The 25,523-nt window shown below is 53.3% G+C and overlaps 1 protein-coding gene across 2 annotated transcripts in view; it reads left to right on the top strand.

Moving 5' to 3' along the window:
• Positions 1–25,523, top strand: part of EPB41 (erythrocyte membrane protein band 4.1) — a 100,488-nt gene that overhangs the window by 14,063 nt on the left and 60,902 nt on the right. Inside the window, exon 1 of one of the 2 annotated variants that reach the window (XM_075722040.1) lies at positions 16,320–16,343. The exons of the other annotated variant lie outside the window; for it this stretch is intronic. The gene's annotated coding sequence lies outside the window, so the exon portion shown is untranslated. Of the gene's footprint in view, positions 1–16,319; positions 16,344–25,523 lie in introns of those variants that run through there. 2 annotated transcript variants of the gene reach the window in all.

Raw genomic sequence — 25,523 nt, 5'->3', positions numbered from 1 at the left:
TAGAGGTTTCCAGCAGCGTCTCCTGGAATTTATTAACGAGGGGCAGGGAGTCGAGCACTCTCGGTGAGCACGCTCCTCTATTTTTAGTTGCATCTTCACTAAGGCTGCTAGGGAATGAAAAACTGGTGAATGCTTGAAATGAGGGAGAGCTCACAACCCGAGGAGGTCAGCGGAGTTGGGCCGGCTGTGTCTCTTGCAATGGCTCTTTCCACGCTCCAGTCCATTTCTTGGGCTGTTTCTGGAGCTCAGGCTCATGCCACACTGATTCTCCCTTTTCCTGAGCCTGCACTGCTTGTATTCATGGCATCGCCTGTAATCTATTCTCCAGGCTTTTTAAAGCACTTTCTAGATCCTTTAAGTGCAGCCACTCGTGTTTAATACTTCCTACCCATACTTAAGGGGAAAAGTATTTTCTCTCAATGTAGAAACATTCACCATACAAAAACTCGATCCTGCAATCTGAAGCTGACGTCCTCTGATGTTTAAGTGGTGCATCTTGGCAGAAACGTGATTTACGCACTGTCTCTAAGGCCTGGAACAAAGCTGACTTTCCAGGGAGCTGTTCTTCCCTGCACTGGCATGCAGCCTTGCCGAGAGCTGATGCTCCTCTTCATCTGTTTTATTCCTCTTTCTTCTTGGAGCTAGTCTGCTGTGCTGCGAGACACCGACTCGAGTGAACATCAACTTCATGCAAACCGATGAAACCTACAGTGGGAGTTTTTTGCATAAATTAACCCGATTCTGGGTGGGAGAGGAATTCCTAGGCATACAGGCTTCGCTGCCCAGCTGTCCCCTCTGCCCTCCCCATCTCCCCAGAAGCATCCGCATAAGCCAGCCCAGTACCAAAAAGATGTAGTGGCTCGAAAACTGGATTCTTCTGCCCATGGGAAGAACATGCGGTTTTAGTTTGGCAACAATGGCCTTCAAAGGGCACAACTCCTGCTGTTAAAACAGCCAGCAAAGGAAAACTGTCCGGTAGGGAACCACGCAGAAAAGGATAGGAGAAGGAGCTTGGATTTAGCAAAACTTGAGGCTGACTGCTGTGATGCCAAGTAGGATTACAACAGCACAATCACTCAGTCTCTTTAACTATGGAGGGTGCCGCTTGGCCCTTTAATAACTCGCTCGACAATGAATCAATTGTTGGTTTTGGAAAGTGCTGCGACGGGCTGGACTAGATTTAATCTTTGGTTAAATACTTGATACGGAGCCAGGTGAGTGCAGACATTCCAGGTTGCCTTCACTGCGTGCACACATGTTGCAGCAAAGCGGTGCAGCGTGTTCTAGTTCTTTGTGAAAATTTCTTGAGTTTGCAGTTCAGCTTGTCAGAGGCTTTTTCTGGCAGAGTGAATTCTGCTGTGCCTGCCACTTTGTGTGCTAAATCGAGGGGTGAGCATGGGAGAAACGCAGCGTTAGCTGAAGCACCCCTTCCTTCTAGGTCAATCATTTACCTGAACTATCTTCATTCTAGATCAACGCTTTACAGTAAAACGAAGCTTGTGAAGCCGAAGGGAGATTTCCTTTACACCTCATCCTGGCCTTCTGCTATCGGCCAAATCAGCGCTGGTGATGGTGACAGTAAATCTCGGAAGAGGAGCCGAGGGCAGAGGGCCAGTAGCTGGCACCTGCTCTCCTCCCACCTTGTTTGCTCTTGTGAAATGGCTGCTGCTGCTCTGGGGACTGTCACTTGCTAGCAAAATGTGTGAATGTGGCACGTAAACCGAATGTGCCTATCGTGTGTGTACAAACGTATGCATAATACAGACGCAACCAGCTTATTCAGAGCAGTAGTGGATAAATGATTCAGTTGACCAGCTTAATTTCTTTGTTTTCCTAGAACTTGGCATAATCCTGAGTATTTCTCTTCACCTTAAATCCTGCTTGCTTTGGGGGAGGGAGCACAGATACCAGTGTGATGCACGATTCCTTTGTTTGGATTGGGAATTCCTCACGTAGAGAAGCTCCTCGGGGTGCAGAGAGCTCTGTGCAGTTTATTTGTGCCAGTAATGCTCTAGGCACAGTGTTCACCGGCACTGGTGTAAACCGGGAGCCCTGTTTTCCAACAAATCCTACCTGCAGTGCATCCTGCAGGGCCCTGCAGAGCACTGGATCACCTTAAAAAGGATTTTTTTTTTTTTTTTTTAATGAAGAACTTACTTGAGCTGGATTTAATCTCCTGTCTAGATGCTCTTAAGATGCTCAAGCGTGTACTTCTGAGCTGCTTGCTAGCTGCACGCACGTTTAACAGGCAGAGGGAAGGGTTTGGCATCGTTCTCCGTTGTGACCCAGTTGATCTGCACTGACCAAGTCCATTGGGATCTGAGCACTCAGCAAGCGGCCTTTCAGCTTGCAAGGAACCGCTTCTGCCTTAGAGACCACAAACGCATGCCTAAAATGAATATAATTCCTCTCCTTATTCCTATATCCAGCAGCTGAATACCAAGAAATCCTGACTTATTGAAATAATTCTCAATCTCTAATTTACTCCTGTAAAGCGACTTAAACCAGCTATAGCTGGGAGAGTTCTTTAAATATTTGCAATCCAAGCTTGGCACAGGGGCAAAGTGTTCTTATAGTGAAGAATTTAAGACATTTCCATTACTTCCTATGGGATTTCAGAGGTCAGTTTGGGGCTGTGTAGGAAGGAGGTTAGAAGCTAAGCCAGCGATCTACAGCAGAAGTGTGGTGTTGGTGGTGGTATTTCCATATGCAAAAGAGTGTTGTTTTGGGTTTTTTCTCTTTTTCTGCTCCTTATGAAAGGATTGCTTTGGCTGAGGTTCAAATCGCCCTGCCCCAGAAGAACATTTTCAAGTCACTCTCATGGCACGGACCATGTGCCATGTCTGATGTCTTTTCATGTCTGATGACTCTACTGCTCTTGAGTATCTCCTGCCATTCGAACTCTTGGCCATTTGTTTGGGGTCTGACGAGGTAACAGCGTCCCTTGGCCTCGTGCACAGCGTGTACGGCAGCTTGCACTAGTGCTCCCTGTGGATAAACGCTTCACCTGGGAAATAATGGCTCAAAATATGGGAGCCGCTGCTCTCTGTACTCAGATGCTGGCAGATGGAGTTGGGGATCATCTAGTGATCTGAGCGGGGTGGATGACGTGCTGCGTGGTGTTAAATCACCATTTGGACGCGAAGTTTTCGTTGCCCTCCCTGGTCTCTCCTCCATGTAATCTGCAATCTGCCGTCGGTCAGTGTGTGTGCGTGTTGTGACGAAGCCATGTGGTTTTGTTTGCTTGTTTTTCTTAATTGCAAGAAGCTGTTGCCAACCCCTCGCATCCAAAAATTGTGGTTTCTTTGCTTGGTGGTTTTCTCCTCAAAGCCCTTTGGACCCGCGTTTCTCTTCTGACACAGTCTGTTTTCAGCCCATCCGCGGGTGAGCAAAGGCAGCAGTTACTGTGGTGGGTCAGCACCAAACATCTGAGCCTCCTCCATTCACAGCCCGGGCTATTAAAATGTGTTAATTTAATGCCGTGGGGAATGAAGTTGGAACTTCAGGGCGTGTTCCAGGGGAACTGCCAGTCCCCAGCGCAGGAGCAGCAACTTGCAGCCGCCAGACCTTTCCCAGCCCGTGTCTTTGAGTCAGGTGTGCTCATCTGAGTCTAGGGCAACCGCCAGATAGTCCAGATTTAAGGCGAAACTACCTCTCTTCCCTCTCATTAAGAAGCTTTTTGCAAGCGATCTCAACACTGAGACAAGGGGGGAGCTGCCCCGTTCTGCGTGCTTTGGCAGAGCTGAGTGTTGTAGACATATAGAGGAGAAGGGGTAAATAGCTGAGAGAAGGGTGTTACTTTTTCTAGAAAATTGGGGGGTTTTTTGGCTCCCATCTAGCACAAGTGCCCTTAGTGTGTGAGTGGTCCTCGCTAGGTCGGTGCTGGTGAGGGCTTCAGCACGAGGATGGAGCCATCCCAACCAGGGCGTGCGTCAGCCCAGGCTGTTACCTGCTGATGAAGAGGTAGGACGGTTGCTCTTAATGCAAGCAGAATAACGTGCCTGATAACTTAATTCTCTTTGGGAGGCAAACGGGGATGCCTCAGTGCCATGCGTCTTTTGGGCTTGTGTAAATATTTGCGAGGGATTTGGTCTCTCGGAGCTGGTCCGGCTGGCGTGCTGGCAGCGCCTCGCCGGAGCCCTGCGGAAGCGCTGATGAGAAGCTGGGCAGCATTTTGCTCCGGCGCACGTAGTGGGGAGAGCTGGACAGCTCTGGTTGACAAAAATAACTTGCTATAATTTGGCTGTGGGTGAGGAGAAGCCGCTCCGTGCCGTTACGCGCCGTTTCAGAGCGGCGGGCAGGTCGGTCTCCTCCGCAGGGTTGTGCTGGTACTCCGGTTTTTGCACGCTCACCAGCCTGGCTGTGGGGTTTTCTTGCTGACCAAGGGCTCGCCATCTCACTTGTCGCTTTGTGGGCCCGACACCCCACCGAGCCCGTACCTGTTCGCTTCCTAATGGCCCTATGTTTAAAAAAAAACAAAAAACAACACCCCCACCCCCCCCCCCCGGGTTCTCCCTTCTGAGCCGGGCCACAACTTTCTGTGGGAGACAGCGAACTGCATTGAAAATCTGGGTCATGGGGGGGGGGAAGAGCAGCCCGCGGCCGCCCGGCGTTACCAGCGGGCAGGGCCCCTCCTGCCCCTTCCGTACCGGTCCCGGGCGGTGCCAAGTGATCGCGGCCCCTTCCTTCCCGCCCCCCCATCGGTGCAGCGCCGGGCCGGCGGTAATCCCCTCACTCCAGCCTCCCCCTCCCGGGGGGCTCCGCCGGGCCGGGCCGCGGTGCCTCAGGGCCGGCCCTGAGGGAGGGAAACGGCGGGGGGGGGGGGGGGGGGAAGCGGTGAGGGGGCGCGCGCTCCCGCTCCCCCCCACCTTCCCCGCCAGGCGCGGTTTCCGCTCCGCCAATAGGAGTGCGGCGCTCGCGCCCCGCCCCCTGCTCTCGGCCAATGGGAACTTACTACAGTGTTGTGGGTGGGGGCGGGGCCGGGGTGCGCGGTGAGGCGGGGGGGGGGCAGAGCCGCGGGGCGGCGGCGGCGGCGGCGGGGCGGAGCGGGGCCGGGAGCGGGAGCGCAGCGGGGCCGGAGCGGAGCGGTACGGCACGGTGCGGCACGGTACGGCACGGCACGGCACGGCACGACCCCCGGGCGCCGCACCGGGGGGGCTCTGCGCGGCCCGGCGTGAAGGCGGTGGGCGCCGCGGGGGCGGCCGCGCGCGCGCGCGCTCTCCCGGCGGGCGGGTAGGTGCGCGCGGGAGCGCGTGCGTGTGTGCACGGCGCGTGTGCGTGCAGGGCGCGAGCGTGTGCGCGCGCGCGCGCATGGTTTTTGCACGCTGTGCGCGCGCGCCTGCGGGGGGGGGGTATCGGTGCACGCCGGGGGGGGGGGGGGGGGGGTGCGTGTGCGTGCGTGTGCAAACGGCGTATCAGCGCGTGCCCGCGGTCCCCGTGCGCTCTGGGCATGTACGGCGCGTGTGTGCGCGCGAGCCTGTGCGTGCGTGGTTTGCGTGCGCCCTGTGTCCGTGCGTGCACGCGGCGCGCGTGTTCGCGGGCGCGGGGGGGGTGTGCGCGCGAGGCGCATGCTGCGTCCGCGCGGGGAGCGGGTGGGCGCGCGCGCGCGTGAAGGGTGCGTGCGTGCACGGGGTTTGAGTGTGCACGCAGGGTATGCGCGCGCCCCGCGCCTGCACACGCACCCGGCACCTGCACACGCGCCCTGCACACGCACCCTGCACATGCACCCCGCGCCTGCACGCACACCCCGCGCCTGCACACGCGCCCGGTGCCTGCACACACACCCTGCACACGCACCCAGAGCCTGCACACGCACCCTGCACGCGCACCCTGCACACGCGCCCGGCGCCTGCACACGCACCCCGCGCCTGCACACGCACCCGGCACCTGCACACATGCCCCATGCCTGCACGCGCACCCCGCGCCTGCACACACACCCGGCACCTGCACACGCACCGTGCACACGCACCCCGCGCCTGCACACGCACCCGGCACCTGCATGCGCACCCCACGCCTGCACGCGCACCCCGCGCCTGCACACACACCCGGCACCTGCACACGCACCGTGCACACGCACCCCGCGCCTGCACACGCACCCGGCACCTGCACACGCACCGTGCACACGCACCCCGCGCCTGCACACGCACCCGGCACCTGCACGCGCACCCGGCACCTGCACACATGCCCCACGCCTGCACGCGCACCCCGCGCCTGCACACACACCCGGCACCTGCACACGCACCGTGCACCCTGCGCCTGCACATACACCCCGTGCCTGCATGCGCACCCTGCACACGCGCCCGGTGCCTGCACACGCACCCCGCGCCTGCACACGCGCCCCGCGCCTGCACACACACCCGGCACCTGCACATGCACCGTGCACACGCACCCTGCGCCTGCACATACACCCCGCGCCTGCATGCGCACCCTGCACACATGCCCGGTGCCTGCACATGCACCCTGCACACGCGCCCCGCGCCTGCACACACGCCCCGCACCTGCACGCGCACCCCGCGCCTGCACACGCACCCGGCACCTGCACACGCACCCTGCACACGCACCCCGCATCTGCACGCGCGCCCCGTGCCTGCACACGCACCCCTCGTGCGTGTGCGCGGTGCAGCTGGGGCACACACAGCGTGTCCACTGTGAGCTCTGCCCGCGCGCACAGCACGCGTGTGCACAGCACACGTGTGCACGTGGCCTGCACGTAGCCGTGTGTGCGCGGCGTATCCTTGCATGGTGTATCTGTGCGCGCACAGCGCGGTGTGCGAGCTCTCCGTGGGGGTGCGTGTGTCACGGGGAGCCGCAAGGCTCGGCCAGGGACGGCTCCTGCAGGAGGTGAGGGATGGCGGGGGGATTGCGGGATGGGGGGACGCGGCGCGGGGAGCTGGCACCCGCTGTCCCCCCCTTGCTGGGGCGGTGGGCGCCCGGGGCGGCCGAGCCGGGGTCCCCAGCTCTGCATGGAGTCCATTGTGCAGGAGGAGGAGGAGGAGGAAGGAGACACGGCGGGGAAGAGCTCTGGGCTCTGCTCGCCCACCCGTGGGATGAACGCGGGTGCCGTGGTCTGGCACTGGCCGGGCGAAGGCTCTCCCAGCCGCACATCCCGCTTCCCTCCAAATTTCAGCTCAAGAAAACACCTCAGCCTGCTGGGAAGCAACGCTCTTCCGCTAAAAGGATTTTCCGCCAAGGCGTGCTTTTATTTTTTATCTCCAGCAAGGCATCGTTTACAGCGAAAATGACTCCAAAGGGCCCGGAATGAGTTGAAATCGCACCCCGACCACCTCCGTGAGTGCCGCGTCTGCCAGCGTCCCGAGCGCCGTCGCCGAAGCGTTTCTTGGGGCAAAGGACCTTGCGCCGCCTTTGTGTGCCGAGGGGGCTGCGTGCGGTTTGGGGGGGCTGGTTTTGGGCAGGGGCCGGCAGCCCTCCCAGCTGTGGGCGTGTAAAAGTTTATTTAAGGATTGCACGTCCAGCCGCAAAGAGAAGATTTCTTAAGAGGCTGTCCAAATTCTGGGGCAGGTGTTGTGCTGGAAATTATGATTCAGTTATAATTCAGTTCTTTGTGTTACAATTCAGTTAAGATGCTGGTAAAAACACGGAGAAGCAAAGCGAAATCTTAATTCTGAACGACGGCGCAAAACCAATTTTTGCCTTGCTTTGCTATTTATTTTTAGGATTTTAAGGCTTTCCAAATGCGCTGGGTTTTGTTTGCCTAAGTTACGTAGATCTGGAGGGACGGGCCTTCTAATTAGTTAATTCTCATTTCACAACTGAGTTACCGAGTATAAAAATAATGCCTGTAAGATCTCAGGGGGAGGAGAGTACGGCCGTGCATCGATGGGAGCCGTGGCGGGGCTCTGCCCCGGCTGCTGTCGCTGTTCGTGGCTGTGGCGATGCCGTGGAGCGCAGATCTTTCCGCGATTAGCTGACGCGCGTGTCGCTGCCCCGGAGCCGTTCCCTTCGGTGCCCCAGCCCTGGAGAGGTGCTTTTGTGGAGGTGCAGTAGTAGATTGGTTGGTTGGGGGTTTTTTTTGGGGGGGGTAATAGCTGGCACAACCATATTTTGAATTAATTGGAGGTTTTCCTGCGATGTTGTGGTGGTTGTTAACGGGGATGTCCTGCTTGCGGTGCGTGTTGGGTGTCAATGCTGCTAATGCACTCAATGCTTATTTTTTTACACTATGGTGCCAACCTCTGGTGTCTTCAGCAACGTTTCTGTGATAATTTTGAGCGCTGGGTGTGATTTAAAAGGCAGTGGGGTCCTTTGTGTATCTCTGCTGACATGGCCTTAATAAAGAAGGCGAGGATTTTCTAGGATTCCCATGGACAAACGTAATCTGCTGCAGAAGGTAAAAATCAGGATAAACATAGCGCTCCTTATCTTTAAAACTCAATTAGAGCCTTATGAAACAGAGAACGGTGGGTTTTTTTTTTCCCCTAACATAAATGCATTAATTATTTCCTGTATCAGTTTAGATTAAAAGAACAGGAATTAGTGTGTTTTCATCTGATCTCACAATTGCAATTTAACCCAAATTCTTACCAGAAGCAGAGCATTTGACGGGAAGGCAGCAGCCTCTCTCGGGCACTCCTGGCCCAGGCGAGGGAGGAAGGACTCTTCTCAGCCTGTTCCAACACACCGTATGTTCCCGAGGGCTAAAAATGCTTTAGACAACGATACTCCAAATCTGCAGCTTCTGTCTCCGGTAACGCGCCGCCAACTGCCCGTGTGCTCTGCATGAGGGGACGCGGGATTTTCACTTGACAGCGTTTGATTTTTCAGAAAGTGGTAAAACATATCTGTTCTGACGCCCCATTTACTGCTTGTTGAGCAAATATTTGAATTGATGGGAGGTCGGCTGGTAGGTACGTGGCTTCTCGAGTAAGCAGCCACGTTTACAAATACATTCATTAGCGATCAAAGTGTTGCTGTGCCAGGGTAGCTTGCAGGCTTCCAGCCACGGGATGTTGGGATGCTCCGTGTGCTTTGATATGTCTTTGGGTGGATGACAGTGTCAGGAATGCGGCATGTAACGTGCTGGAACAGAATTGTATGTACAGAAATGTTGCTGATGGAAGGCAGTGGGTCTGTACTGGGTTTTCACCGGGCGTTATTTAGCATCTCAAAGGAATCTTGGATTTTTGGTGTCAGTGAGTAAAACCTCCGGCTTTTTATCCTCAGGGAAGTTCTTGGAGGTGTTGGTTGTGTGCCCACAGCACCTGGCCAGCAGTTTCTCATCAAACACCTTTCCTCGGTGCGTTCTCTAACGAGGGGTGTTTGATGGGAGCCTCTGCATTTGGGGGGACCGTGACGGTACCTGTTCTGCTGCAGAGCAGGTTTTCTTCAGCCACTTACTGCCACATTGCATCTATTTCTTGGAAAAAGCCCGGGAAGTCGGTGCAGCTCAGAGGTGCCGTGGATGGGGAGAGCTCCGGGCTCTCTCCAGGTGTCCAGGCCAGGGGCTTGCCCGGAATAGAGAAACCCGACGGGAGCGGGAGGTGGAGTGGGTGCTTCCCACCCGGCTGCAGCTGGAGGCGTGCACGGCTCTGCAGGTGGGGAGCTCAGGCCGGGCTGTATTTGTGTGCTCCTGGGTTTGTCTGGACTTGCTCTGCTTGCTGGAGCTGCTCTTGCCTTCATGGTAATGAGCGCTGATGAATCAGAAGCGTTGCTTTAACAAGGTAGTCTTTGAGGGGCCTGCAGGAGCCCCATGGATGCAAATCGTTTCCTCTCACAAACCTGATTTTGTGTTTTTAAACTCCGCTGCAGTTCTACTTCTTCCTAACTGCAGTTCACCCCCATGCAACTTTTCTGGAGCGTTAAGAAATGGCAGCTGTTCAGATTGTTCAGACTTGGAGCCGTGTCTCGTTGCTGTCGTGCATCTCTCTGGGGAAGCTCGGCGCAAAGCTTTGTATCTTGAGTGGAAATTGCGCTCTGGGCTTGGTGATCTTTTGCAATGATTGTTCTGCTTTTCTTGGCGCTTGGCTTTCGCTGTAATCTTGTGTAGATTAAGCAGGCGGCTATATGTAAAGATTTCACCTTATACTTCTCATCTGCTGCGCAGTTTTGATCAGTACTGTGGTTTCTTAAGTTGCAAAGAACTGTAGGATGCAGCGTAGCAGGGATTTATCTTTGTCCGTCGGATGGATTAGGCAGGAATGGTCATGGCTTGTACTTAATCCAGATTAATATTATTAGTTTCTTTATGTTCAGTTGGTTGTTTACGCTTGTTTTCCGTTTATGTGAATTTTTGCTTGTATAATGCCACTAACATTATGTATTAAAAGCAAATACTTTTAATTCGTCTGTGTAGACGGACTAAATATCTTTTTTTTTTTTTTTTTTTTTTTTTTAATGAAGCAGTTCCACAGAGGGGAAAATTGCGTGGGCTTGGAGTGTGTGTTCCAAGCACTCGTACTCTTCCAGGGCACACCCCTCTGGACCCCGCTGCCATTCTGATACAGGCTTTTTAAACAAATTCCCATGCCAGCTTGCTTTAGCTGCTGTGCTCAGAGCAAGCGTCTACAGCAGTGGTTTATAATTTATAATTTATTAAGTCGCACAGCACTTGAACTCTGGTGCCTTTGGAGGGGACCGAGTATTTTGTCTCTCCCTGATCTCGATGCAGAGCCTGGAAGATGTAGGAAGAAGAGCAGCTCTGGGGAGCGCTTCCTTGCAGCGTGTTTCTGGCGGTGGGAGAGCCGCGTGGCTGGCCGGTCGCGTGCCGTGGCCACGGCTATCGCGTTGTGTGCTTTCCCTCCCACGCGTGTAATTTTGGAGAGCGGTTCTTTCCGTCTGTTGGCGAGGGTGAGTGCCACGGGACGTCGGCTGGGCTTTCCGGCGGGTTCACACCGTGAAGTAACGTCCTCCGTGGCCACTCGAGGAAACCTGCAACCAGGACTCGGGGAGGAGCCTTCGCTCTGCTCGAACCGAGGTCCTTCTTCCGGGGATCAGGCCGGCCTGAGTTGTAACGGCAGCAAAATACACCACGGATGGAACCCTGCAGATGGAGGCACCGTTTGGAAGCAGCGGGAGCAGATTTGGGCTAGTTGGCTGTTTCTATGAAAAACACAATTCCTTTGAACCCGCGAGCCACCGGTTGTAGGCTGATTATTTCCCCCCCTTCCCCGCCCCACGTAATGCGTGTGTGTGAGAGAGATAATTAAAAGCTTTTAGTTAAATAAATAACTAAGCCGCTCATGCGGCTTTGTAGTAGAACTGCAGAGTCAAACGCTTGGAGGTAGAAGATGGCGTGTGCTGCTGCTGGTCCCGCAGCATCTCCTCCACCGTTTTCTGCCAGCGCAGGCCAGCGTGGTCTCGGTGCGTGATTGCATACGGGCTTTTTCCCCGCAGGGCTCGCGTATCGCTGAGCATAGGAGAAAGCCGCCCGCTAACTGGGAATAGTCCCGTCCCATCGTGCACGGGGCCCCGGGCTGTATTTATGTCACGCTATTCAGCCCCTGCTCCGAAGACGGGATTAATAATTCCCGCCCGGGTTCATCTGCGATGCCTGTGTGTGCAAATGCATCAAAAGCAGGAGCTGGTCTTTGCGATTCGCTTGTGAGATGGGGCTGGATGCTTCGGGACGGGTAACGGTATAAACCTTGAAGGGTGGTTTGGTTTTAAACGCGGAGCACGGTGGAACATTTTGTATTCAAGCCCTGGTTTCTGCCTCTGTGAGCTGCCCGCAGTGCCTCAAGCCAGGCACTCGGAAAATGAGAAACATGCAGCTGGTGACCATTCCTGGGGAGTTTTAAGAGTTGTTTGTCATTGGGCAGGGGCTGGTTCATGGAAGGGTAAAAATCTTTCAGGTCCAGCTTCAGCTGCTGTAGCTAGGAAATGTTTCTCCTCCTCCAAGCCTGCCTTGCTTGCTGCGTTCCAGTTCATGAAACAAATGATAAGAGGGCCCTAAAACCAAATATCCCTGAATTGTCCTCTTAACGTGAGGGCCAGAGGAGAGCAGAATGCCCCGGAGCTTTACGGGAAATTGCAAATTTAATTTAAGAGGTGCAGAGGCAGCTCAGGGTGGCATTTTGCAACCTGACAAAAAACCCGCTTTGAATCCCCAAACAAAAAGTGTTAGTCTGTCTTTTTAAATGCTGGATTCTGCATGCACGTCGTTTTCTAGTCCTGCTCGTGGTGCCATCTTGACGTGCACATCAGTCGCTAGAGACACGAGCCGGTGGGACCCTGTGGGGATGCAGCCCCTTGGGCAGATGGGAGAGAAGAGCGGTGGGGAGCTGTAATCCCCCCGGCTGAGGGAGCCCGCCTGTTCTCATATAAATGAGAACACAGCCATTCATTTTGTGTGGAAAGTCTTAAAATCCAGCATTAGGCCAAAGTTTTCTGTCTTAGGTGCCTGTTTTACAGCTGTTGGCTTGGCCGTGATTGACGTGCAAGATGGAAATTGTGTGTTTAAATTGGGGGGGGGTTGTTGGTGTGAAGTCAAAGGAAACGCCACCTGACTGACATCTCCATTTCCCCCGCGTGAGCGCGTGTAAGTGTATAGAGGCAGTAAGAAGGCCATCTTCAACGTAAACGTGCCCTGACACAAGCAGAAGGCAGAAGATGTGTTCCCAGGCTTCTTGTAGGAGGAAGGGGTCACATCTCGTGCAAGAAAACGGCGTTTTTGGGATCCTCAGTAGCAAGTATTAGAATTTGAGCAGTGACAGTGCCGGTGGGGTGAGTACCAGGCACTGCCCCTGTGTCCCTCCATCCCTCCCGGGGACGTACCCTTCCAAGGATGTCACTCCATCCATCCTTCCCGGGGAGGACCAGCGCTGCCCCCATGTCCCTCCATCCCTCCCGGGGACGTACCCTTCCAAGGATGTCACTCCATCCATCCTTCCCGGGGAGGACCGGCGCTGCCCCCGTGTCCCTCCATCCCTCCCGGGGACGTACCCTTCCAAGGATGTCACTCCATCCATCCTTCCCGGGGAGGACCGGCGCTGCCCCCGTGTCCCTCCATCCCTCCCGCGGACGTACCCTTCCAAGGATGTCACTCCATCCATCCTTCCCGGGGAGGACCAGCGCTGCCCCCATGTCCCTCCATCCCTCCCGGGGACGTACCCTTCCAAGGATGTCACTCCATCCATCCTTCCCGGGGAGGACCGGCGCTGCCCCCGTGTCCCTCCATCCCTCCCGGGGACGTACCCTTCCAAGGATGTCACTCCATCCATCCTTCCCGGGGAGGACCGGCGCTGCCCCCGTGTCCCTCCATCCCTCCCGGGGACGTACCCTTCCAAGGATGTCACTCCATCCATCCTTCCCGGGGAGGACCGGCGCTGCCCCCGTGTCCCTCCATCCCTCCCGGGGACTTACCCTTCCAAGGATGTCACTCCATCCATCCTTCCCGGGGAGGACCGGCGCTGCCCCCGTGTCCCTCCATCCCTCCCGGGGACTTACCCTTCCAAGGATGTCACTCCATCCATCCTTCCCGGGGAGGACCGGCGCTGCCCCCATGTCCCTCCATCCCTCCCGGGGCTGGTGCTGGCGGCTGCTGCCGATATTGCTGCTTTTTTATCTCCAGCTGCCAACTTGAAAGTGAGTACGTGTGGTGAGAAGCTAGTGAAAGTCTTGGTGAATACGCACGTCAAATAGCAGTGCTATAAAATGGAAGTGTGGGCTGCCTGGTGCAGCTGCTGGAGTAACTTTCATCTAGGTGCAAGTTGGAAATGTTTGGGGCTTGGGGAGAAGTATAGCTGCAGAGAAAATGTCTGTTTTCAGTTGTTTGTGGTACATAGCTCTGGTCAAAAGGGTTTAAGGAGCCCCCCCGCTTTCGTGGAGAGGGGGAGCAGCTAGGAAGAGCGACTGATTTGGGAGGGCAAAATGCAGGCTGAATATATGTTGGTTTTCCATTGATTTTCACGTGCAGCCAGGCCTCCTGGGGTGTTTAAACACGATGGAAAAGAACTCTTGCAGATGCACGGGTTTGCTGAGTTAATTACACAGATCGGCCCACTTTGTTCTTCAGGAGTTTCTGAAAAAAAATTCAGTATTGCAGAGGACGGGCACAGGATGGGCCCTGGAGAAAGGAGGGTTATCTGTGGTGGAGCCAGGAGGAGCAACGGGGGTGATTGCATCAACATGGGAAGGGTGTGCTGCCGATAGCACGAGGAAATGACCGTGTGCTGAATTCCTCTGACTTCAGCAGCGTCTGATACCGTTTCCAGCATGTTTCATTAGAGGAAATAGTTTCTTTAGACTTCTCGTTGAGGTTTTTTTTTTTGTTGTTGTTGTCGTTATTGCTGTAACTGCTGCTTCTGTTATTTCCCTCCTGTCTACCTAGATGCTGTCTTCAAAAAACACTTCCTTTGTTTATGGGTGGCAGTATCTGGTTTGTTTGCTCCCGCCTGTCTCTCTGCGCTTCCCTTCCCTCCCCCAGGAATCGGTGGGAAAAAAGCTGGAGTTGGCCGGTGAGGTCAGAGCAGCGCCTTGCCCGTCCCGCTGCAGGGATCGCGTCCCTGCCCCTCTCTGCGGCGTGGTTTGGTATGCTTCGCCCCCTCGTTAGAAACGGTAACGAGAGCGCACGGGGCTAGCAGTGTCCGTGTTTGTCTCACGGAATGACCTTTTTCCCCCTGCTTGCACGCTGGAGCAAGTCTTACTCTATTTTATTTTGCTTCTGAAGTGAGGTGCTTTGAGTAGCTGGTGTCTGCCGTCCCCTCAGTTTTGGGGCACCGATGCAGAAGCTATTGCTCTTCTCGGTTGCGTTCAGGTGCGCTCGATCCCGCCTGCAGACGCCCAGCCGAACGGCGTCTTGGGTGCGGGCAGGGAAACCAGCAGTGGCATGGGCGGTGTTACTGCCTTCGTATTTTGCAGCTGCTGCTCTCGGCTTATTTAAAAATGATGATTGACTCTCTTCATCTGACCTGATGATGACAAATGGCTATATTCCTTTTGGAAAGGTGTAGTTTATTAATAAAAGAGCTCCCACCGTGTGATGAATAGAGAGGGAGAGCTCGAGGAAACCGAATCTATCAGTGTTAGGCGCCTGCGTGCCTCCAGAGGCAGGAATGGGACTGCGTAATGAACGTGAGGGATGGCTTCAGCACAGCAAGGAGGCTGCAATTACAGCGAAATTTGGGCTTTCGCTGTGACGCTTTTCTTGCAGCTTTACTCCGTTCTATAATTGTACCGGCCTCTCCAGCATCAGTATTGCCCGGGGGGTTGTTCAGGCTGGGTTTGATCCGTGCAGTGCTGATCGCAGAAAAGGCAGGCGATCTAGTAATGCAAATACAGCGGGCTCAAACTTTTTTTCTCCTTTTTTTTTTTTTTGAGGTCGATGCGCAGCTGCATCTCTGCCAGCGATTAGGTTCATTGCAAACACAGGCAAAGCGAGCGGCAGAGCTGGCGCAGGGAGACCTGCCAGCGCCCCGTGCCCGGGGACCCGTCGCGCACGAGTTCGGTGGGCCGTAAGGTTTGCACGGAGCTGAGCGGCGGCTTGGCGAGGCGCGAGCCTGATGAGGGGCTTGGCTTCGTTCGCCGGGCTCATGCTGCTGCTGGAGGTGGTTGCACATTAACTATTTCTCATGCTTTCTCATCGCAAACAGTTGTAGATCGCTCATGCGGTAGGAACAGATGCAAAAAGCCCTCAGCCCTGGTTTTTCTGTGCCGTGTACCACCTCCTGCCTGGCTCTTTTAAATTGAAAACAGAATTGTAAGGAAACGAAGAACGGTGCCCTTCTGATGCATTAACTATAAAGTCAACTGAAAATCTGTGGATAGATTGTGCTTGTTTTGGAAACAGTTTAACCTTCTGAAACTTCTGACTCTGGCAAACAAATGAGTAGTGATCAGTTATACTGAAACTAAAATTTGGTTAATTGTAACTTTTGTAACACTCCAGCTTTACCACTAGAAAAACATCTTGGGACAGGTGACGAACATTTGTTCTTTTACTAAAAACACCTGTTCTAATAACCTTTATCGCAATCTAGCTGGGGGTGGAGAGGACAGAGACTGAAGTTGCAGCCGTGCAGCTCTGAAGTACGAGGTTTGTGGGTGAGTTGTTCCCGTGTACTTCAAGGGTCTGCTTATTTTTTCCCCTGGTTGAATACCCTGACCCGCTTCAGCAGAAACACTCCCTGAGAAAATATTTTGAGACATTTCTTTAACAGAAAAAACATGGAGAAAAGCACAAGCCTCTCTGTATTCCTTCAGTTGGAAAACATCATCAGAACTTTTCTAATGGAGCAATTTATGAAAACAGGGCAGAAATGCAGCCAGCGGCGCCCTGCGAAGTCGAGCATCGTCTCAACACCCCTGCGTGAGCCAAGCCCAGCAGTTGCTCGGTTCCTCCTCCCTGGAGGAAACAGCAACTGGACGACGTGTGGCTTTTGTCTGCTTTTGTGAGTTAATTTCCTTGCATTGCTTTCCCACCCATTTACTGTGTTTTTGCCTGGTCACAAGGCGTTTCATGGGTGCAGCCAGCTCAGATGCTGCGAGTCACAGAAGTGTTTGGGAATGAGTCAGTAGAGCTCAGGATGGGGCAAGTTTCTTGAAAACAACCTGGGAGAGCCCCAGGCTTTGCATAAGCTTAAAATTAAAGGTTGACTCCAAGACACAAAAAGATCCAGACCTCTTGGTATTGGCAGCTGTGAGCTCTTTTAGTGGTGCTTTGGGAAATAATGCTTGTAATTTGTTGCTCTCTTTTTAAGAAGAATCTGTCTTTGTCGCTCCAAGTGGTGATTTATAATTTTTTTTTTTTTTTTAAATGCAAATTGGAAAAAATGCAGCTTGGAGCAATGCAGACGTTTGATTTTTAAGTTGATCGTTTGTTGTGCAGGTCGTGAGCCAGCGTGGTACCGGGTACGTCCCCTCATGGCTTTGTAGGACAGCAGTGATCGTATATGTGATCTGCATTTACTGCGAGGAAAAATGGATGTGGCACTTGCATTTGAGTAGGCGGACTGTCTTTTTGGTTGAATCACTGTAAATGGGGATGTGTGTGTTTCATTCGAAATCCGAGATCCATTAAACGAGAGTGTTTGGTATATGCCACCTGCAGTAAAAGCCTACGCAGCCATTGCCTAATTCCTAATGGCATGAGCATGTTTATGTTTGTGTAGCGTCTTCCTATTTTAAACAGTGCTACAAGTGGATTTTGCTGCTTAAAATGAGCTCCTTTTGTAAACTGGCAGCTCACTGGGTGACCACTAATTGATTTAATTGCCGCTCTTAATATTAAACGTATTGTGGATTGGAAAGGCGTGTTCTGCTGCCCCGAAGTACGCGACCGAAGCGGTCCCAGATGCGCGAGAGTCGCCCGCGTTCGCCGTGTCCCCGTGCAGGCGCGTCCCTGATGCGAGCAGCTCGTGCCACCACCGCGTTCCCTGCTCGTGGTCCAGCGGGGTCTCTAAGCCCTGCTGCTGAGCAACCCTGCGACGAGATGGGGTTTTCTCAAAAACCTCGGGTTTGGGAAGGTAGGCAAGGACTGGGAGCAGAAATGAAGCACAGAGAAGGGCTATTTACCTGTTTATTTTTCCTCTTGTATATAGAAGTCACCTAGCACTGGCCTTCCCAGCTGTTGTCAAGAATGAATTTCGCAGTGCGGTTTGTGAAAAACTCTGAAAGTGCACTGCGCCACGCAAAGAGAAACACACGTTTTGGAAAAAAAATCTAATATTCAATTAAAAAATGAGTAGATAATTGTGGTAAAGCAATATTTCCTTCTGGCGTGCAGCTGTTTCGCGCAAGTGGCACTGCATCAGCCCTTTGTGCAAGAGATGTCTATTTGTAGAAAGGAAAAAAAGAGACCAAAGTTTATGGGATCTTTCTCAAAATCTGACAGAAGGATGTCTTGCACCAGGGTGATTATTAAATCTGAGCAACGCGAGTTGCAAAATGAACTTCTTGCGCTGCCGTCTGCAGATGCCCGCGTGTTTGTGACGGCCTCGCACGCTGCAGGGGGTCCTTCCGCGCCGTTTCCGAAGGCTCGCGCTGCGCTCCCGTGTCTCTGCAACAGGGAGCTGGTTTGGGTCTCACCTCCCAGGTCCGGCGTTAATGCCTGAACGGGCTCGGTTCACGGTTTAAAGTGACCCGTGCTTGGAGGGAGGATTTCGGGCATTTCTCCTGTAGTCTGGGGAGTTTGGGGTCTCCGTCCTCCTTTTTTTGAATGGTTTGCCAAAGGCACTTGCAACTTGGATGAATTTATATGGGGCTGGCCCCTGATGGTGATGTATGCCCCACATCCTGGAGATTTCCAGGTTAACATCCCCAGTCCCGAACTGCTGCTGTGTTTTGTTGAATCCCAAAGAAGAAAACAGACATGTAGTGTGCGGGCGCGCGGGGGATCCGAGGGGCTGGCAGAGGCTGCTGAGATTGGGGTGTTGAGGCTCCGATGACCTCCTGCTCATCCGCTCTTTCACCAAACCTGCTCTTCTTGCTCAGGGCTGTTAGTCTGCCGCCGAGACCGGGAATCTCCGTTTCTTTTCCCAGAGGAGAGGCTGGTCCTGGATGCCGGTGGGTTTGAAGCAGTGCCTCCAACTCCGTGCAGCGCAGCTGCCAGCAACCTCGTGCGCAGGGAGCTCTGTAATTAATGTCGGCTTTTGAGTGTCGAGTAATTGGGAGCAGTAATTGGATGGTAGCTTAAGAGTAGGAGCGTGGTTAAATAAAACAAACAGGCTTGCAGTCGTAATGTCAGCAGGTAAAATGCCTGGGAAACGGCAAATCCCCATGGCAGTGACGCACGCTGCGAGCGTCCGCCAGCGCGGTCTGTGCTGAACGCAGGCGTGCGTCAAAGCAAAACCGAAAGGTGCAGACGCGGAGCAGGGGCAGGCTCCTCTCCTTCCCTGGCTGCTGAAGAGGGGACACCGCCCGGTAAGGCAGATGGTTTTTAGGCATCTCCCTTGCTTAGGAATAAGATAATGAAATGTTCTTGATGTGGAGTTGTAATTCACTTCTAAACAGTTTTTACAACTTGTTTAGTTTGGGGAGCTGAAATGAGCTCAGGCTGCTGCGTGTGCGTGCACCAATGTCCTAAATGGGAGACCAGCTCATTACATTTGTTTCTGTCTTTGCTTTTTACTCTTGATCCACACTTTCTTGCCACTGCGAGGGCTGCAAACCCCAGTCTGCTTTCTGGAGCTGGTGTGGCTTTGCTCTGCTCTCATTTTCCGTACTGCCCTGCTAACAGCTTACACCAGCGAGGAGGTGTCTCGGAGCGAGCTGAGCCCTGGTCAGACCTCGTTTGCATGTTCATTATTTTCGTCTTATCGAGGAACAGGCGACCATTTACCTTCAGCTTGTGTATATATAAAGAGAACCTGAAGGAAGTGCAAAGGAGGTGGTTTAAGAATATATTTATTGGAGGAGTGAAGAGCTGGTTTGGCATGAGCCGCCTGGCCGGGAGCCTGGGTGAGCTCACCGATGCTTTTTGCTCTCTCCACTCTTTCGCCCGGGCATCATTTGAAGGGTCTTCTCATGGCAGTTTTAGCCTGAACAATGATACCAACAGAGCTTGCAGAAAAGAGGATTTGCGTGGCATTTTATTCCCTTGTGGTGCATGAATGTGGATTTCAGCGATATTGTTGTGTTGCTCCTGCTGTCAGCAGCACAGTGAAAAGAGGAGCTCACTTGTCTGGTATTGTGACCGGGGCACTCGCAGGCCTTTTGCAGCATAATTCTAGCTGGGGCTCTCCATTCAGTCTTCGCTACTGAGTGCCGGACAAGACCAGTAGGTTTTGAGTCCAAAATACTGAGGATAATAAGGTTTAGTCTTAATTTTCTGGTGGTTTTGGTACTTGGTAAATACCTGAGCCGTGCTGAGCCCCCATGAGCCTGCAGAGCTTTCAGCTGGATGAAGCAGCGTTGGGCTCAGTGAGGCTTCAGCTGCGTTGTGAGGCAATTGCACAACTGGGATTTAAATATAAAAAAGGGAAAAATAATCAAAGCTTCTCCAAAACAACATGCAGTTATTCATACCACCTTCGTATTGTTGGGTGCATGCGCGTGCACGCACATGCGCGCACTTTGAATAGAGTAAGGATTATTGTGAGACCTAACTTGCAAAATAAGTATCAATGGGACGCTAAATTGTGTACACGAGACCAGTAGCTTATCCAGACAGCAGCGCTAGCCTCAGCTACGATTTATTTTAACAGGGAGATATTTAAACTAGCTGCTTTCTGGTTTCTGCATATGCTTTATCCTTGCTAGAGGAACTATTTTGTCTTGCGTGGCTCTTCATTTCTTTTAAAATATTGCAACGTATAAAAAATTGTGAGCTGTTTTGCTGTCGTCTTCTCAGCTGGACGGTGGCTGGCAGCGTGCCGGCTGTGCCGTGGTGGCGTGCATCGGCACCGGTGGGAGCGGAGAAAGCTGGTTTACAACTTCAAAGCGATGCCCCGGTTTCCCCAGCACGCACGCCTGCGGTCTGCCGGCCTGTCTTTACGCCCAGGCTCTCTTTAATGACTTCGGGGACGTTAAGCTTCTCCCGGTGCAGCATTTAATGCAGAATGAAAGGGAGAAGGTTGAAAGGGCTGCGGGGGGGGGAAGGTGTGAGTGGGCTGGGGAAGGGGGGACCCGGGCAGCCCCTGGGAGCAGGGAGAGGGTAGGAGGGGAGCAGTGGGGTGCTGGGGAGGAGAGCAGGTCCAGTGCAGCCGGACAGGAGGGTGGGAGAGATCCTTTTAGCGCATCTTGTCCATTGAGCAGCGTAGGCTTTGGAGTGGAGCGATATTTGGATCAGCAGAATTAAGCACGGCTGGAGAGGAAGGTGCTGCAGTGTGTTATTCAGAAATGCAAGGGCCATCCAGGAGCACCAGTATGAGACTCAGCACTGACGCTGTCCTGATGTGCTGGATGGCAAAGCTTGGGAGTTAAAGAAGTAAAAAACTACCTCTCGAGAACTGCTCAAACGTGGCAGAGCTAGTGTTTGTTCAGTGAAATCAAAACCTACAGAGCCCTTCCCATACCAACCCATCGAGTGCAGAAAGGAAGGCAGCAACTGAAAATACACGCAAACAAGCCCTGTAATGTGGGTGCAGAGGATGTTTCTGATCCCCTCCCTGCAGGTACCGAGGGTGAACACAGCTTCCTTTTCTTTTCTGTAGTTTGAAGCAAGCAACATTTGTGCACATTTCCTCCATGCAAATGATTGCAACGACCGTGAGCGGGAGGGTTGATGCGGGAGCTGAGCGGAGGGTGCTGCGGGGACCAGCGAGGATGCTTACTTGGGCCTCCAGCAGTGAAAATCTCGCAATGCCATGTTATCTTCCTTCCCATTTTTAAAATCGGTGCCCTCCCTTCCCCCCCCAAGACGATATTTAATATCCTGCTTACTGTTTCCTATGGCTGATAGGACAGGCTGCGTGCTGGAGCTCAGCTGCCGTGTCCTGGTGAGCCATTAGCGCGTGAGGATGGGAGTCCGCCGTAGTAATTCAAAGCAAGAGTGAACACAGGCACCCCGTGGGATAACGCTGTAATGGCTCCCTGCGCAGGCAGAAGGTGTCAGCGTAATTATTTTGGGTCGGCAGCAGAAGTGGTGGTAATAAAGTGCTCGCTGGGTATTTGCTCTCCCAGAGGATCAAAGGGATTCCTGACAGCTGAGCAACTGAAATGAAGAGGGCCGCTGTCCGCCTTTAACTGGGCTACTGAAAGGCGACGTACCGAAATAACCGGCTTGGCATTGGAATAGCGTCCCTCTAGCCCGTGGGTCAATATTGAGAGTATTGCCTGAGATGGTAACTTTTTGCTGCAAACTTTTAATAGCTGTGCTCCCGCTCTGCTGCTTCAAGCAGGCTGCCAGTGGTTTCTCAGTCCTGTACTCACCTCGTGCTTAAACCCTGCCAAAGGAACAGGTGATTATTTAATGAAAATTGCATTTCCAAGCTGTGCGTGAGCGTGTCTTGTTAAAGCATCCAGAACGCCGGGTCATGTCTTCTCCCCGTCGGCGACACGGCGCAGCCAGTGTGGAAAAGAAGGCAATTTTGATTCAAAGCCATCTCCAGTGAAAATGTTTGTTTGTAAATGTGTTGCATCAGATGTGTCAATGGATGTAATTAAGGAATGAAGACTGCTGCACACCCCTAATTAAGGGGATTAAAAACTAAAGCTGCCTGATTTCACTGCTGGGTGGAAAAAACAAACAGACAGATTGGTGGGAACGGCTGGGAGGCCAAGTCTTGGGTAGGGTGGTTCTGCTGCAGCCACATCGGGTACCGAAAGGAGCAGCTCTGGGGAGGGTGACGGCACTGAGCCGCTCGGTAATTTGTGCGTAATTGACTGCTGAGCGTAGAAGAAGATATATAATTGCTGCTTCATGCTCCCTCCCATTCTGTTTCTGTTCCTGGTGGGGATGGGAGGATTTTCATCCCCTGCCAGCCGTGCTGGGATGCAGCCTTGGGGAGGTCACAGTCGTCGGTGGGTTCGTGTCCTGGTGTCTCCCCACTGTCTCGGTACCCGTTACCAGCTCTTGGCTGTCCGGGATGGTGGTTTGGGATCTTGTTGCTTAGAAGCAGAAGTGAGATGTGTGTATGAGGTGCTGGACACAGGGCAGGACCTCCAGGAATCTGCAAGGTGCTTTTGCGTGCACGAAACGGGCAGTACTGTGCCAGATCCGGGACAGTGTATGTTGTGTAATGGAAATATTAGAAAGCTGTGCTCGCTGTGGGCTTCTCCCTAGCCTTGCTAAGAGAAGTACTTTGTGGTGGGATGGGGACTGCCGGCGAGGATGCTGACACTATGATCTCCCATTGCTTAGCTGACTCCAGGTGGGTGTTAGGTGCTGCGTGGGTGCAGAATCCCTGAAGGGCTGCTGGGGGAACACCCTCCGCGCGGGAGGTGTTGCAATGCCAGCTGTGATTTTCCAGGAACCATCTTCTCCTTTGCTCTCCAGTTTGTGAAGCCACCCCAGGGGGAAGGGTGATTTTGGAGTCACTGAGCGTCATGAGCAGGAAAGATGGGAAGAAAACCGTCCTTGTGGAGGCGGTGTTAAGTGCCCGAGTGCATGCCTGGGACATGGAATGCTCTTCTGTAATACATGGTGCTGCATTATAGAATCATAGAATCATGAAATCGTTTAGGTTGGAAAAGACCTTTAAGATCATCCAGTCCAACCAGTAACCCAACACTACCAAGTCCACCACCAAACCAATTAAGGGGAGAGGAATAATTTCATGCTTCCTGGCTTGGTGGCTGGATTATTTTTTAATGAAAGTAAAAACTAGGAATCATTAAGGTTGGAAAGGATCTCCAAGATCATCAGTCCAACCACCAACCCAACACCCCCATGCCCACTAAACCATGTCCCAAAGTGCCACCTCTGCCCGTTTTTTGAACACTTCCAGGGATGGAGACTCCCCCACCTCTCTGGGCAGCCTGTTCCAATGCTTGACTACCCTTTCCGTGAATAAATGTTTTCTAATATCCAATCTAAACCTCCCCTGGCGCAGCTTGGGGCCATTTCCTCTTGTCCTATCGCTAACGGAAGAGACGTTCGTCAGGGCAACGTCCTTCTGGGGCCCTGGTGGCACTTGAGTTTGTCCCAATCAAACTGAGTCGGTACCTTGAGGCTTTACGAACAGCATCTGACTCTTGGGTGTGAGTATTGGGGAAAACATCCGAATGACTGGTTTGCAGGCCTGCCTGTTGGTTACCCGTGGACCAGGTCTGGCTGAGAACATGGTTGCACTCAGGCTTTGAATGGCGCTGGCTGGGCCCAGGCAGGAGCCTGGAGATGCGCAGTGGGATCGTCCCCATGGGATGCTTTTCTGGGAATGGTGCAGAGTTTGAATTAACTCATCACCTGCACGATTTTAAAAAAAAAAAAAAAAAAAGAAAAAAAAAAGGGGGGGAGCTTTCTGGGGCAGGTGTCTGCCCACCTCCCTTCTGTGCACGGTGCCAGCAGAAGATGCTTTGCAGTTCCTGGCCTTGAGGCGAGGTCAGCAGCTGGCTGGGGGTCTGCATCCCAGTTTGCATTCCCCGTTGCTATGTGCCTTGGGGAGCTGCAGCCGGCTCGGAGAGGACTTGTGGGGCTTGTGCTTCTGCAGGCTCTTCTGGTTTTGTTGGGGGACTTTAATTAGCTTTTAGTGGTTTCTAAAGCTAAGCTGCACGGTCATGTGAGTTTCCAAATGGTTGAAGTCTGGGTTCTTTCTGCGATACTGGGAGTATACAGCCCCAGGTTTGTGGTGGGAACAAATTTCTCCTCCTTCACGAGGCTCTTGCTGTCCTGGCGTTGCTGCCTGTGATGCTGAGCCCTGGAAGGAGAAGAGGAGACTTCAGAAAAGGGAAAATGCCAAAGGGTGGCAGGTTCCTGAAACAAAGCCTAAAACCAGGCTGCTGCTGCTGCGAGTACGATACCTGTGGTGGTGCGTACCCACCCAGTGAAACTCAGCTTTACCAACCTCCCTGCTGGCTGACTCATCCTTCCCGGGCTTGTCGAAGCTTCTGCAGCCATCCCAGTCGTGTCTCCAGAGCCCGTGGCCGTGATGGGGCTGGGTCGTTCCGGGCTGGTGGGTTCTGAGGACATCTCCAGCTTCCCCGTCCCCTCTGTTGCTCTGCACCACTGTAAGTGACTGAGGCTTGGCCATCCTGCTGAGAAAACCAGGAATTGAGGAATTTCATAGGATAATCTGCAGCTGGCCGGTACCTTCCAGCACTTCTAGGTGGGGATTGTTAAACTTTAAAAGTGCAATGTTCAGGGCTTGCTGATAATGAACGTAAAGGCAATTGTCCCCTTGCAGCCCCCCGCTTCACTGCTTGCTGCTCAGTGGTTGCAGTGAGCACACTAGAGCAAACTCAGCGTTGTGGCCGATAACTTGTTAAAACAGGAACAACACTACATTGCTGCTGCCTCTGGGCAGACCCGTGTAAGGACCGGTCTAGACGGCGTGTCCTCACCGCGGCGGAGAGCGACTCTCCATTGCATTGAGTATTTTTGGAGTGTTGGTGTCAGGAGGAGGAGAAGCGGTGGCTGATTTACAGGAGAAAAAGTCTCGAAATCAGCGTAGGGTAGTGTAGGTGCTAACTAGTTTAAATATCCTTCATATTCAGTGTTGATGTTGAAGCAGTAAGCCCAGCTTAAAGCCCAGATTGAGGATGCTTTCAGGTGGCTTTTATCCGGGCTTGGCGGAGGGCGAGCCTGGTGTGACTCCGGCCGCGGCAGCCCTTCTTGCGAGTGGTTCCCTTAGTTTAAACGTTGTGCATTTACTGTGCAGCTAACGTAAAAATAACTGGCGCGATAGGTTATGTTTCAGTTCATTTGGGGCGTTGTACCAGGGTGTGGCAGATGTATTTAAGGCGCTCGGAAGAATACGAATTGTATTGCAGCCGCATAACTACAGATGAAGCGGTGAAGCGCGATGTCCCCAGCAAGCAGCAGAGGAACAGCTCGCGCGTGTGAGCGGAGCCGTCGGCCCCGCTGTAGAGCAGCAGCAGGCGATGAAGCCTGTTAAGAGCTTTTAGCATCAAATATCCTTCTGGCTCTTGGTGCTGCAGCGGTACGCACTTGGCAGGTGCCTGTGTGTGTGCAGGGCTGGTATTTATCTAGCAGGCAGCTCTTTATCAAAGGAGCGTGCAGGTCCCTCTTGGGT

The sequence above is a fragment of the Pelecanus crispus genome, chromosome 16, assembly GCF_030463565.1.
Source record: "Pelecanus crispus isolate bPelCri1 chromosome 16, bPelCri1.pri, whole genome shotgun sequence".
NCBI classification, from domain to species: domain Eukaryota; kingdom Metazoa; phylum Chordata; class Aves; order Pelecaniformes; family Pelecanidae; genus Pelecanus; species Pelecanus crispus.
This window is presented reverse-complemented; position numbering and strand designations above follow the sequence as displayed.